At 47.2% G+C, this 12,993-nt stretch overlaps 1 protein-coding gene across 4 annotated transcripts in view; it reads left to right on the forward strand.

Annotated features, from left to right (window-relative positions):
- The window catches only part of Tln2 (talin 2), a 468,592-nt gene that overhangs the window by 196,987 nt on the left and 258,612 nt on the right, over window positions 1-12,993 (forward strand). For 3 of the 4 annotated variants that reach the window (XM_045159990.1, XM_045159987.1, XM_045159989.1), the window contains exon 3: window positions 10,943-11,025. The exons of the other annotated variant lie outside the window; for it this stretch is intronic. The gene's annotated coding sequence lies outside the window, so the exon portion shown is untranslated. The remainder of the gene's footprint in view (window positions 1-10,942; window positions 11,026-12,993) is intronic. 4 annotated transcript variants of the gene reach the window in all.

Genomic DNA, 12,993 nt, shown 5'->3' on the forward strand with positions numbered 1-12,993 from the left:
AGACAAGCTGTTGGTGGGTGTTAAACACCACAGGGGGCTTCACACTGTGGGGAATCCCAGGAAACACTCTTTTCTCTGATAGCCACAGTGGAGAAAGTTCCGATTTACCACTTAAAGTGTTTACCATACTCTTTTGGTTAAATAAAATTTCCGTAGCTTTGGGATGGTGGAAAACGGCCTGGCTTAGATAATTATAGAACTTTAAAACATTATTAAAGTAGCAACCTAATTAATTACATTCAGCTGACAGGTGATATGTCTAAAAAGAGCTCTCTCTGAAATATGACCACTAACACAAACTCAAGATACTTCTCCCCAATAGGGGGCTTTAGGGGATCTATGCTAATAGACGTTTAAAAGCAACAATTAACATACCACTTCACAATTAATTATAGGGCACTCTCTGGCAACAGGTGGGCCCTTAAATTCCTTACATAGCCAAGTGTTAATTTGAATAAACTCAGCAATTTTTATAGGCTTTGCTGCTAGACAGAGCCTTTAAGCTTGCAACCATGTGGGTGTGAGACTATGTCCTACTGTGTGGTCGTCCTCTGCACGTTGAGGACACCCACCCGAGCTTCGAATCACTGTGTGAATGTCTGCTGTGTGCAGCAACGTTGGTCATCTTTCAGCGTGGGAAAATATATCTCCTTCTAGCTAGAAGTTTGTAGTCCACGATGGAAGATGCACAAAAAAATGTTGGCTCTGCACTGAAGGTGAGGTCTCTGCAATAGGAACCCCCTCTTCCCCTGCCCTTACGCTGTCACCCTGTTTCCATTAGCTTGTCATCCGTTTGAGTTATCGGGGGGCCCCAGAGAAGGCTCAGGGGAGAGCGCTTCCCGCGCAAGCTTGAAGGCAAGGGAGGGCCGGAGACCACTCGGTTCATTACACAGATTGAGGGCCGGGGCTCAACTGTATGGTGCCTACGTACTTGGCTCTCTTAACCACCTTGCCTTCTGACTACTTCTGCCTCTGTCTTCACTCCTCTACCTCTCTGCTTCTGCCAATAAAATGACATCTCTGTGGATTTAGGCCCCATGTGTGTCAGCTGGGACGATCTCATCTCCGGATCCTTGATTTCATCTCCACAGGACCTTCTTCTGAACAAGCCTGCATCCCTGATTCTGGGAATGGTGACGTGGATTGAGAGCACCGTTCCATTCCTCTGTGCCAGGGGTCGGGCGGGCGAGTCTGCGGGGGGGGGGGGGGGGGCGATCATTTGATCCCTTCTGACATGGCCTGTGTTGGGACAGGTCACCCGGCCTGACCTGCCTGTGGTATCTCACTTCCTTTGAAGAATCTGGGAAATTAGTGGGGTATGGTGGCGCACGCCTTTAATCCCAGGAGGGTGAGGTAGGAGGATTGCTGTGAGTTCCAGACCGCCCTGAAACTACATAGTGAATTCCAGGTCGGCCTGGGCTAGAGTGAGACCCTACCTCGAAAAAAACAAAAAAGCAAAATAACAACAACAAAAGGAGTCTGGGAAATCGCCTTTAGCACTGGATGCCCAGTACTTCTAGGACCTTTTAGGTCATGTGGAGATAAGGTGTCCTTAAAGTAACAGACCTTGAAATGGACACAGGACATGGGTGCAGTCTCCAGTCACACATCTGCTTTAGCCAGACATGGCGGTGAATGCCTGTCATACCAGGACTCAGGAAGCTGAGACAGGAGCATGGTGAGTTGGTGACCAACCTAGACTGTGTGATGAGACCCTTCCTCACCATCAAGGAGGAGGACGACAGAGGGGCGGGAGAGAAGGGAAGAAGAAAGGAAAAGTCTCTGTTGTAACCAGGTGAGCCTGATGGTCATAGTTACAGTGATTAATGAATTTTTGTTTTGAGACAGGGTCTCAGGTGGCCCAGGTGGGCCTCAAAATTTGTCTGTAGCCAAGAATGAGCTTAAATGTGATCCTCCTGCCTCCAGCTTTCAAGTGCTGCAGTTACAGCACCTCACCAGGTTTACAGGGTGCTGGGGACAGAATTCAGAGCACTCACCCCACTGAAAGTTTGTGGTAACGGGAAATCGCTATGGACATCAGAAGCTCAGTGGCATGCGGCAGATTCTGAGAGCATGCAGGGCAGGCGCAGCTGAGCGTTAGTTGTCAGTTACTACGTAAGCACCCTGTGCATCCTCCAAGTGAGAAGTTAACCTTGGGCTTGGTGCAGGTCCACTGTGGGTTTCTGTTCAGGGTTAATCATCAAGCCAGGCTACTGTACCCTGGAGCAGTGATTATGTGTGAGTTTTTCCCTTGTCACCTCCTTTAGGCTAAAATGTAGCCTTCCCTCCTTTTCCCTTTCTCTTCCCTTTCTCTTCCCTTTCTCCCTTCTGTCTTTTGGCTCTCTCTGCACCATGTTCTTTACTTTCCTTCTCTCAAGACTCTTTGCTGCTGCAGAAAATCTTAACCAGATAGCCTGGTGCCCGTGACCGTGGCTTCCCCGCGGCTCCATCTGTAAGCCTGGGTGATGATGTTCAGAGTGGCCTTCTTGGACCCTCTTCCCCACTGCTGGCATCCCTTGGGAGAAGGTGCCAGGCTGCTGCATGGCTCTGGACCAAGTGTGTCAATAACCAGTCGGTTTCTGGTTCACCAAGAGCAGAGTAGTCTTGAGTAAACATGGCCGTTGGAAAAAAGCAAATGTTTGTCCTGGCAGTCATTATCTGGAGTCTGGCTCACCTTGTGTTACTGGACAGAGCAGGAGCTGTGCCAAGGGGCCTGGCATCGAATATTATATCACTTAAAAAATATTAGTCGTGTGTGTGTGTGTGTGTGTGTGTGTGTGTGTACAGGACATGGGAAAGGCAGTGTCTCTCCTTGTCCCCTGCTTCTTGCCCTCCTCTTGGCTCTTGTTCTCTTCCTGTTCACACCCACCTGAGAAAGCCTGAGAATTCTTTTGCCTTTCAGGTCATTTGCTTTAGGTCATGACCTCTCACCTTTCTCCTAGTGGCCCTTTAGGCCAGATTAGTCTGCGTGTTATATGGCCCGTCCGGGGCGGGGGAGGGTGCTTACAGGTGCGGGTGGCCTCCTCCCATAGGTTGCCTGGGATACCACTTCCCAGTTGTAGCTTCCAAAATTATATATGTGTGTACATATACATACATACACACACACACACACACACATATATATATATATATACACATATATAATATGTTTATAGTATATAAAAATAGAATATATTTATAATATATTAGTATATATTAAATATGTATATATATTTAAATAGAAACGTTGCCTGGATGCATCAGGTGTTGGTACCAGCATTCCCCTCCTCCCTGGCCCCACTCCACCGAGGGCTCCCCTTAGTCGGGTTGCTGATATTCACCATGGAGTTGTGGGTTATGAGTTGAGAGAGCAGCGGTCAGTCGTGTATGTGTGTGTGTGTGTGTGTCTGGATGTTCCCTCCCACCCTGTGGCTCCTACCTTCTTTCTGCCCCTCATCTGCGAAATTCCCCGAGCCGGGGTGGGTGAGCTGTAAGCCCACTTCAGTGCTGAGCTCTCAGCAGCTCCGGAGTTCTGGTTTGGTGCCTTTCGAGTGTCCGTCTGTCTCCGTCACCCTGGCTCATGTCTTCATCTCGACACCTGTTGAGGGTCAGCTTCTGCGGCAGCTCCGGTGAGCCCGGGCATGGGGCTGCTCAAGGGCCCCTGGCCTCCTGCAGCAGTGGTGAGCTAGTTTCCCCTCCGGGCTCCTTGCCATTCCCGGGTGGTGTTGAGCCCGGAACGCTTGTCACACAGAGGGCCAGGACTGCTCACGAGTCCAATTCTGGTTGGCAGATTTGTGGAGCATCTTAACCACTGAGCCCCACCCACACTCTTTTTTTTTGAGTTGGAGTCTCATAAGTGTAGCCTGGGCTGGCCTCACATTTGCTGTAGCCAAGGCTGGCCTTGAACTTCTGATCCTCTTGTCTCACCTGCTGAGCACTGAGATTACAGGCACGCATCACCACAAATGCAGTTTTCTATAGTGTTGGGGATTTAAGCCAAGGCCTTGTGCACTTAGTCAAGCACTCTAACCACTGAGCTACATCCCTAGCCCAGTGTGGATGCACATGGATATATACGTATGTCCTTTTTTTAATTTATTATTGTTTTTGGTTTTGCAGGGTAGGGCCTCACTAGCGCAGGCTGACCTGGAATTCACTCTGTAGTCTTTGGGTGTCCTCGAACTCACAGTGATCCTCTTACTTCTGCCTCCCGAGTGGTGGGATTAAAGGCATGTGTCACCACACTCGGCTGAAAAAGTATTTTTATTTACTTATTTGATAAAGAGATAGAAAGAGGCAAACAGAGAGAGGGAGTATGGGCATGCCAGGGCCCTACCTCTTCAAATGATCTCCTGCAGAGTCACGCGCCACGTATTGCATCTGGCTTTACGTGGGTACTGAAGAATTGAATCGGGGCCATCAGGCTTTGCAAGCACGTGCCTTTGACCACTGAGCCATCTATCCAGCCCCATGTGTATGTGTATAGTTTTGAGACAGAATCTCACTATATAGTACAGGCCTGGAATTCTTTTTTTTTTTAATTAATTAATTTATTTATTTGAGAGCGACAGACACAGAAAGACAGAGAGAGAGAGAATGGGCGCGCCAGGGCTTCCAGCCTCTGCAAACGAACTCCAGACGCGTGCGCCCCCTTGTGCATCTGGCTAACGTGGGACCTGGGGAACCGAGCCTCGAACCGGGGTCCTTAGGCTTCACAGGCAAGCGCTTAACCGCTAAGCCATCTCTCCAGCCCAGGCCTGGAATTCTTGATCGTCTTGCCTCAACCTCCCTATTATTGACATTATAGGCATGTGCCACCAAGCCCAGCTTGTTTGTATATATTGGGCTTTGAAAACAAAGTTTTAAGCCTTATAAGGTCCATGAACTTGTAAAGAAAATAACTTCAGAAATCTCATCACTCAGAGCAAAGTACTATGAACTAAAACCTTGAAAACCATTAACTGGATATTCCACCTGTGAAAATACCTCCAAGAGGTTCAGGGCAGGCCAGCATCCTGGGCCTGTGCTCACAAAGGTTTTCTTTTCTTTTTCTTTTTTTTTTTAATGTGTTATTTATTGATTTATTTATGAGAGAGAGAGAGATAGAGAATGGGCACCCCAGGGCCTCTAGCCATTGCAAGTGACTTCCAGCCACATGCACCACCTTGTGCATCTGGCTTGTGTGGGTCCTGGGGAATCAAACCTGGGTCCTCAGGCTTCACAGGCAAGCACCTTAACTGCTGAGCCACCGCTGCACACATCCCCATGGCAGGGAGGAGGGCGAGCTCTGTATGTTGGCCTTGTTAGTGAATGGAGCCTGCGTAGCTGTACCCCAAGAGCACTGCAGGACTGAGGCGCGCTGGGTGCTCCTGGGTACTTAAGTATAGAACACTGAGCTATTTCCGGCACCTCCCACATGAGTATTATCTTGAAGGCGTACCCAGATGGAAGAGAAGAAAAGCAGAATTGTAGCACTTCCCTGGCCCTTTAATAAAGACACTCTACGTTACTTAGCATTAACGTCCTCTGTACCCTTAACTGATCACTTACAGGGATTGTGCCGTGCCATTTAATTAGTGCAAAGTGAGCCTGCCTGTAGCAGTCATCTGCATGAAAGGACCAACTATAACAATGTTTTCCAGACTGGTGTACGGGACACTTGTCCCCAACTGTTGACCACAGTGTGTGCGTGTGCGTGTGTGTGTGCGCGTGTGTGTGTGTGTGTGTAAAATGCTTGGAACTAGTTATTTGTAATCAACAGTAGCCCAGTAAAGCATCCAAAATGTCCCACCCTGGGAAAGTCCTTTCATTTTGTCTGAGCCAACATGTCACGTTTTCATACCCAGCCAAAGTCACTGGCATGTTACCTTCAGAAGAATACAAAGGGATTTTTGGAGCTTTCCCACTGAGTCTCACTGTTTTCTCTTTGTTTGCAAAAGACAGGGTAGCCTGTTATTTCTCACCTGCTTGGAGGATTGGGGCGTAGATGCTGCCTGGTTGCTGTGCCCCGAGGTTCTTTTGACCCTGCCCAGCACCCTCCTGGTCCCACACCTTGTGACCCAGCAGAGCTGGGTTCTGCTCCCTGAGTTGACTTTGAGGGCAAATGTTTTCCAGGTTTCATCCAAAACAAGCCAAGCATAGTCTTTGGCAAATGATAGAAGCTGGAGGAAATTAAGAGAGTTTTATTATCAAAATGTCTCCTTTCTGCTTTAGGCTCTTCCCATTTCTTTGTAGGTCTACCAAGGAACTCTATTTTATTCTTTGCTTCCTCAATTTTATGAGTTTTGGATAAATGTGTCATAAATGTGTCAGACATGAAGGGTAACTTCGAGCCAAGTGTGTAGCTTGTTGGTTGGGGAGGCGGCTCAACGGATAAAGTGCTTGCTACATTTTTACCTGCATAGAGCTGGAGGACCTGGATTCTGAGCCCCAGGACCCAGCTCAGATGCTGGCTGTGGTGGCGCGCTCCCGTGATCTTGGCACTGAGGAGGTCGCGACGCAGAGTCTTTGAGGCTCGGCAGTGAGCTGGACAGGTAGAACCTGTGCGCCCTGGGCTCGCTGGGAGACCTCATCCCGGAAACAACAGCAACGCAGCATGCAGTTTGCTCATCCTAAGCTAAATCTAGTGGAGTTTTCTCCACTTGGCTTGGTCTTAAGTTATAAAAGCCCTTTGGTTAATTTGGGGCAGAAAAAAAAAAACACTGAGGTTTGTACCCATCTGGACCATTTTCAGATTTATTTATACTAATGAATTTACAATGCGGGTGCAGTGTTACATGATCCAGTGCCTTTGAATGAAGTTCTATGACAAATGTGTTCGTGGCTGCTTGGGTCTGGAGCTCATGCTGTGGTTTCAGCCACATGCATCACTCAGGCTTCCAGAGCCCTTTAACGTGGGCCCGCGTTCCCATGGGTAGTAAGTCAAGAGGCTCATAGAAAACAAGAGGCCATAAAAGCATCAAGTGTGTGATCTCAGTCAGAGTCCCTAGCACAGGTCTTCTTTCTTGAATGCTAAGGTGAAAATGTTAGGTGTGCCGATTACCAAACACTCCCTAAAAGAGCTCCATGCACCTCGCTCACTTCATCCCCACAGGAGAACAGCCAAGCGGGAGTGTCTCTGCTGAGGATGAGAAAACAGGAAGTGACTGGGATGCAAAAGTAGTCAAGTCCCTCCCCGATGTCCTGCTGGTGGCCATGGGAACGTTTGGCAGTGCCTCTGTTGACTGTGGTCACCCCTACTTGTGCTTCTTAAAAGGTGTAATGTAAACGTGTAGAAAAGGCTCCTTTAAGGCAAGAGTCCTTCAAATAACAAGCACCTGGTACCTTTCAAAGAAGTTTCTGGAGCTTGAGAGATGGCTTAGTGGTTAAGCACTTGGCTGTGAGGCCTAAGGATCCCGGTTCAAGGCTCAATTCCCCAGGACCCATGTTAGCCAGATGCACAAAGGGGTGCACGCGTCTGGAGTTCATTTGCAGTGGCTGGATGTCCTGGCGTGCCCATTCTCTCCCTGTCTCTCTCTCTCTCTCTCTCTGTTGCTCTCAAATAAATAAATAAATAAATTTTTAAATCTTAAAAAAAAAGTTTCATTTATTTATGAGAGAGAATGGGCACGCCAGGCCCTCCAGCCACTGCAAATGGACTCCAGACTCATGCACCACCATGTGCATCTGGCTGATATGGGACCTGGAGAATTGAACTTGGGTCTTTAGGCTTCGCAGGCAAGCGCATTACCCTCTCAGCCATCTCTCCAGCCCTTCTGTATACTTTCAAAGGACATTTTCTGGAGGAGTGGGAGCCACCAGCACATGAAAGGGGTTCATTAGATTTGTGGAGTCTGTGCGCCGACCAGGGGTTCTGGCTTAGTGGCCGGGTTTCTAGGGATAATATCCTGAGGATGCCTGTACCATGGAACTTAGATATAGCAATGAGAGGAATCAGTTTGTTTCCTGGAGGTAAAGTGAACATAATGGACCCATTATGGGAATTCCTTTCTGTATTTTATCATGTCAATGGAAAACATCTTTTCATATATAAGTATGATCCAATAAAAATAAATCTGGGGACATACTTCAACACAGTATAATGGAGAATATTTTAACCCTAGGAATGGCCTGTTTGGAAAATACATCTCCTTTGCTTCTGTTCTCATATTAATAGCCTCTTCATCAGTTCCATCTTTAGAAATGATTCTGCCTATCTCGGGAAATTGCTCTCTGCCTGTTTAATACTAGCTTCGCTTTACTTTAGAAATATGTGCATATGTCTTCATTCAATGTTCATAGCATTCCTTATTCTATTTTCCAGTGTTCTGGGATGACTGAAGAGGTAGAGGATAAAGAATATATGAGTGGGGGGCCCTTTGGTCACAGGTTATACTCACTGAAACCACTTTTTTTTTTTTTTAATTTGAGAGAAAGAGTAATAGAGAGAATGAGGCAGATAGAGAATGGGCACACCAGGGCCTCTAGCCACTGCAAATGAATTCCAGACATATGTTTCACCTTGTGCATCTGGCTTACATGGGTACTGGAGAATCAAACATGGGACCTTAGGCTTCATAGGCAAGTGCCTTAACCACTAAAGCATCTCTCGAGCTGTCACTGAAACAATCTTTAGTGAAGAAAAGGGGGTTAGTAAGGATCTGTCAGTATGTTGGGGACTGCGGGGTAGGGATGAAGGGGGTTTGCAGTGACCAGAGCTGGAGGTGAGAAAAGGGACCGTTTACATGGGGGAAGAGGGGGGAGGTCACTGGCAGCTCACAGGTGGCATGCATATCCTTAAGAAGAAGTGCGCTGGAGAGATGGCTTAGCAGTTAAGGTGCTTGTCTGCAAAGCAAAAAGACCCACGTTCTGTTACCCAGAACTCATGTAAGCCAGCTGCACGAGGTGGCGCATGCGTCTAGAGTTGGTCTGCAGAGGCTGGAGGCCCTGGCGTGCCCATTCTCTCTCTCTCTAGGCGTCCAGGATTGATATCAGTGTCTCTCTTCTTTCCTCTTCTCGTCCTGTCACACACGGATGGACACTGCGGCACTTGGTGGTACTCAGAAGGTGTCATGAACGTCCTCTCATCTTAATAAAAACGAACGTCCGTCTTTGTTTACAGGGCCGTGGTTTCTTTTCCCGCCTCTCTTGCTTAGTGAGATGACTGTTCCCCCTGTCTTCTAATTCTAAGCAGGCCTCGTTTGTTGGCTTTTCTTACACAGTGTATCTCCTCCGAGTGACCGCGTTGTGTGGGCTGAGGGGTGCGCCGATTTCCATGCTAACCCGGCTGCCCACATTACTTCTCCAGTTTGTGCTCCCGCCGTGAACGTGCCCACTGCAGTGGCTACTTGCCATCATTGTTTTTGTTAAAAAACAAATCTAATAGGTGATAAATGAGATCTTAATTTTATAAAATTAGGTTTTTTTCACTTTTAGTTACTAGCTTTTCATATCTTCTTTACTATCATGATTGTAGTCTTAGGGGTAATTTATTAACTTGCTTTGTCCATTGTGAGGAGAATGTTAAATCACTCTATTGATTTATTTTTATTTCTTTGTAAGCAGATAGACATAGAAGAGGCACAGACAGAGAGAGAATTGGTGTGCCAGGGCCTCCAGCCACTGTAACCAAACTTCAGATGCACGTACCACTTTGTGTGTCTGGCTTTATGGGGTTACTGGGGAGTGGAACCCAACGTCATTAGGCTTTGTAGACAAGCACCTTAACTGCTGAGCTATCTTTCCAGCCCCACTCTATTGATTTTTAAGACAATTGTTTGCAAGTCAAGTTCAGGATTCTTTTATGTCTCGTTTTTCTAGTTTCTTATTTTGTTTTTAGATTTCATTTTTTCAAATATATTTTATTTATTTGAGATAGAGAGAAAGAGGTGGGGGGGTTGAATGGGCGCACCAAGGCCTCCAGCCACTACAAATGAACTCCAGATTCATGTGCCACTTAGTGCGTCTGGCTTATGTGGGTTCTCGGGAATTGAACCGGAGTCCTTTGGCTTTGCAGGTGCCTTAACCACTAAGCCACCTTCTCCAGCCCTCTAGTTTCCTATTTCATCAGAAGTATTGGTATTTTCTATTTATATGTTTTTAGATTTTTTTTAATTAGCATACCCAAATATGCCAGTCTTTTAATGCTTTTGAATCTTGGTGTTGTGCCTAAAAAGACCTTTCCTCTTCCACTCTTATAAACTGTTCAGGTGTGTGTTCTCTTCTAGTAGTTATTTGATTCTATTTTTGAGTTTGTGTTCTCATAAGTAGAGAAGGAAACATGCAGTTTTCCCTTTCCCTAAATAGCTAGGCCACGTCACTTATTAGCTAGTTTTCCATACCTCCCGAGCGGTGGTCATGCGTATCCGCCTTGTGTGAACACCGTGCGTGTTCTCACCGAGCTCCATGGCGCGCAGTTTGGATGGTTGTGCAGTTGAGGATACTTTTTCCGCTCTCCCATCGAGCACAGTGTCAGATGGTGAATGCCCCGGGCCTCGTCACTGTGAAGGACATGGGGCAGCTGAAGCAAGGAAGGGCCTCCTGACCGTCACGTTCCAGGGACTCAGGAGGAGAGAAGTGAATAAGGCGAGAACAGCTCATGCGAGCTAATTTAGAAACAACAGCAGCAACAACAATAACAAAATATATAATGCGGGGCATGAAATCGGTTTAGACATGTCGAGAGGGTGCGGGAAGGGGAATGTGCATCTGGGCTATGTTTAAACTCAAGACCATCAAAGAGGGGGAAAAAAATCTGTGTTCTGCCTCTTTTACCAACAGTAACATAATTTTGGCTCTTCCTATAAGTGTCCTAGGACCTAAATTCCCTGTTGGTGCAGCAAATTCCCAGCCCACGTGCGGAAATGCATTGTTTCCTGAGTGATTTCCTTTCGTACTGCGTGGTGGGGGGTGACGTAAACGTATAGACCAGGTTCAGGTCTGCAGGGCTGTTGGACGCTCAAGACTCCTCTTCTTATTGTAGGTATTGCTGCTGGAGGCTTCTCACATGCGTCAGGATCGCTCCCAGGGAATTCCTACGTAATTCTACAGAAACTGATGATTCAGGTGAGGCCTTCTTTAGGAATGAAAAGCGAAAGAAGCGGATAGGTCGTCGACTCTCTGCCACGTTGCGGCCTCCTCTCTCCCGTTTCTCCCGGGTCCTTCGCCATACGTCTGTCCGGTACCGCAGGTAGAGAGACAGCTTGGTTCTGCCGTGCCCTTTGCGGATTCATGCCTGTAACTGACAGCTGGGTTGGGTGAGGATGGTTAGGGCCCGGGAAAGGGTTGAGCGACCTGTTTATTACCTTGATGGATTTCTGTTTGTTTACGCTTGTTTGCATCGTAAATATTTTGTGAGGTGCTGCATGGTTCTAGCCTGGCTCCAAGACCTGGGGCAGAACAGACAGGAATCCTACCAAACCTGCACCTCTACGGAGATGTCAGATCTGAAAGGGGAGCCTGTGTCTGATCTAGAGAAAATGGCAAAGCATGCTTTCCCTTGACATCTCTTTTGGGCTGCGTGGTGTGTGTGTGTAAGAGAAAGAGAGAAACACAGACAATTAGACAGACGGGCAAAGAGGAAGGTGGGGACGGCAAATTGTGGACACGGTCGTGGTTTGAATGTAAATTGTCTTCCATGGCCTCGTGTGTTTGCGATTCAGCCTGATACTGGTGGAGCCTTTGAGAGGTAGAGTCTTGTTGGAAGGAAGGTGACTTGAGGACAGGTCTTGGGTGATGCAGCCCAGCCTGCTTGCCAGTGCTGGTGAGGTCAATCGTGTCCCTTCCTCCCTGCTGATGTGATGAGATGTGACACGTGACTGTCTGCTCCTGCCACGGTGGAACGTCCCCCTCAAATCTATAAGCTGAAAATAAACTCCTTCCGCCAGCTGCTTCTGACTGGGTGTGTTGTCCAGACAATGAGAAAGCAGCTGTCTCAGATGGACTTTTACTAAGACAGTGAGGTCCATGTGAGGGGCAGGCAGCAGAGCCCCCCTATTTGAGGAGGCTGGCGACATCCCAGTGCATTTGAAAGTCCTGCGATGTCCACGTGGTTTGTAACTTGGTGGCTCAGCCCTGTGAATGCCTTCCTTGGTGGTTCCTGGCTTATGTTTGTGCGAACATTCCCACCCTCTGAGAAGCCCAGAATAGAATGTGACAGACTTACCTGGTGGTTTTCTGTTCTGTCACCCCAACTCTCGGTTTTGCTGCCCTGATGTCTGTGCTTTAATTGGCGGGCTTCGCCCTGAGAATATTTACTCACTGCCTATTTGAGGGCGGGAAAAGCTATGTCAAACAACCCCAGTGGAACCATTTGCCTTAAATGTATAGGAATGTGAGAGACCTACCTGAAATCTTGACATCTCTGGCAGGGGCTTTTATTTTGACACAAACCAGAGATTTCACCCCGTTCAGGTTGGAATAAAATTTAATGACTGAACAGTGAAACCAATCATATTCTGGGGCTCTCAGGAGGGCAGGACAGGCTGGGTGCCCTTGTAGGGATGAGCATTTTAGAATTTGAGCCATTCGTACTTCACAGAAATAAATGTAATGTTTGAGAGGCTTACATGCATGCAGGTGTATGCGTGTGTATGTGAGAAAGAGGGAGGCTGATGGACTGTGTGCGAGAATGATAAATGATTTGTTTAGAATTTTACTTAATGGTTCGTGATATATTCTGACTTAGGCTGCAAACGCAATGTATTTTACCTATATCTGCCTTCCCCGCAAGCTTAGAAGAAAGAAAATATTTCAGAAGGTATTTTCAAGTGAAAAGCATTGTTTTTGGCTTTCTGGCAGTTTTTAGCTTCTGTCGTTGTCTAGGGGAAGGGCTGGAATCTAAAATTCAAAGTAGGGACCCGTGTGGCTGCTTGGCAAGCTGTGATGTCAGTAAAAATAAGTTCCTATCTTACCTTTCTTCTGTTTTCATTAAAAGTGGACTGCATTTACATTAAAATTACATTTACATTTCCATTAAAAATGGACTGCATGGACTGTCCTCTTCCCTCCATCCCCCATCAGTCAGTTTCTTGC

Source organism: Jaculus jaculus, chromosome 10 (genome assembly GCF_020740685.1).
Source record: "Jaculus jaculus isolate mJacJac1 chromosome 10, mJacJac1.mat.Y.cur, whole genome shotgun sequence".
Lineage (NCBI taxonomy): Eukaryota > Metazoa > Chordata > Mammalia > Rodentia > Dipodidae > Jaculus > Jaculus jaculus.